Source organism: Rhinopithecus bieti, unplaced genomic scaffold (genome assembly GCF_001698545.2).
Source record: "Rhinopithecus bieti isolate Rb0 unplaced genomic scaffold, ASM169854v2 scaffold_387, whole genome shotgun sequence".
NCBI lineage: Eukaryota > Metazoa > Chordata > Mammalia > Primates > Cercopithecidae > Rhinopithecus > Rhinopithecus bieti.
In genome coordinates, this window is record NW_016803102.1 from 917,556 (window position 1) to 920,014 (window position 2,459).

Sequence of the window (2,459 nt, forward strand, 5' to 3'; positions counted from 1 at the left end):
AGGAACACTTTTACACTGTTGGTGGGACTGTAAACTAGTTCAACTATTGTGGAATACAGTGTGGCAATTCCTCAAGGATCTAGAACTAGAAATACCATTTGACCCAGCCATCCCATTACTGGGTATATACCCAAAGGATTATAAATCATGCTGCTATAAAGACACATGCACACATATGTTTATTGAGGCACTATTCACAATAGCAAAGACTTGGAACCAACCCAAATGTCCATCAATGATAGACTGGATTAAGAAAATGTGGCACATATACACACACCATGGAATACTATGCAGCCATAAAAAAGATGAGTTCATGTCCTTTGTAAGGACATGGGTGAAGCTGGAAACCATCATTCTCAGCAAACTATCGCAAAAACAGAAAACCAAACACCACATGCTCTCACTCAAAAGTGCGAATTGGACAATAAGAACACTTGGGCACAGGAAGGGGAACATTACACACCAGGGCCTGTCGTGGGGTGAGGGAAGGGGGGAGGGATAGCATTAGGAGATATACCTAATGTAAATGATGAGTTAATGGATGCAGCACACCAACATGGCACATGTGTACATATGTAACAAACTTGCACATTGTGCACATGTACCCTAGAACTTAAAGTATAATTTAAAAAAAAGAAAAGAAATGGATTCCACTTCCAAACACAGCAGCATGAGAAGTTCTGCAGATCCATTTCCTAGCAAAACTGGTAAAAATTATTGTTTATAAAAATAAAATTAAAACTCTGGAAATGATCCTAAGGTCATACAGCAAATGAAGAAACATTTATCCAAGAAAACTTACTAAACCTCAGTAAGAACAATGACAATCTATAATATTTGTGCCAAGACCCACCCCCTCCCTCTCCCCTCCTAGCTCAATGAGATGGAAAATCCACCCCAGAGAAGTGCAGCCAAGAACATGAGGTTTGCTCCTCACCCAGCTCCTCAGAGGATTATCGTCTCTGGAGGGGCAGGACATCCCCATTTCCTTTGTAACCCTTAGCTACCTATTGCTGAGGCTAAGTTCCAGGTGAGTGAGGCTGAGAAATGAAGGTTTCTTTCTTCCACTCTGCCCCCACTTGTGGGACAGAGGTTCTGCCTTGGGTCTGGCACAGCTGAAAATTATCCAGTCCCAGTCGTCCTTGTCTCAGCTGGAAAGGTAGAGGCTTCACACTCAGAGAAGAAGGCCAAGAAGACCTAAGGTCACTGCTACATCCACCCATTGAGCATTAAGTTTTTAAAGCCCTAATGTCACACTGTCCTAAAAGCAGCAAGGTAAAAATGACTTCTCACTAACATAGGAAACCCAATAAGAATAGTAGCTGATTTCTTTCTTTTATGACTTTTCCTGCCCCTCCATCCCTTCCTTCTCCTCACTTTTTTTTTTTAGACAGTTTGACCTGAATGACTAAACTATAGACACAAGGGATTTATCTACGTCCTTTGTGACTCATAGAGTTTAAGCATCCAATTAAATATCTCTAGGGTTTTCCAAATTTCTACTGACATATTTTCATATATAGACATTTTAAAACTAGGATTCAACTGTTTAATCATGCTCAAGACAGTTTTTTAAACATAATGCTTTTTTGTATTATTAACAATATTTTAAAAACTTTTATTTTAAGCTTAGGCATACATGTGCAGGTTTGTTATATAGGCAAACGTGTCATGGGGATTTGTTGTACAGATTATTTCATCGCCCAGGTATTAAGCCTAGTACCCATTAGTTATTTTTCCTAACCCTCTCCCTCCTCTTACCCTCCACCTTCCAATAGGCCCCAGTGTGTGTTATTCCCCTCTATGTGTCCATGTGTTCCCATCATTTAGCTCCCACTTATAAGTGAAAACATATGGGAATTGGTTTTCTGTTCGTGCCTTAGTTTGCTAAGGATAATGGCCTCTGGCTCTATCTATGTTCCTGCAAAGGACATGATCTCATCTTTTTTATGGCTGCATAGTCTTGCATAGTGTGTATGTACCTTATTCTCTTTATCCGGTCTACCATGGATGAGCATTCAGGTTGATTCCGTATCTTTGCTATTGTGAATAGTGCTACAGTCAACATACGTGTGCATGTGTCTTTATGATAGAATGATCTATATTCCTTTGGGTATATAGCCAGTAATGGGATTGCTGGGTTGAATGCTATTTCTGTTTTTAGGTCTTTGAGGAATCACAACACTGTCTTCCACAATGGTTGAACTAATTTACACTATCATCAACAGTGTATAAGTGTTCCTTTTTCTCCACAACTTAACCAGCATCTGTTATTTTTTGACATTTTAGTAATAGCCATTCTGACTGGTGTGAGATGGTATCTTATTGTGGTTTTGATTTGCATTTTTCTAATGATCAGTGATGTTGAGCATTTTTTCATATGCTTATTGGCTACACATATGTCTTCTTTTGCAAACTGCTCATGTCCTTTGCCCACTTTTTTTTTTTTTTTTTTTTTT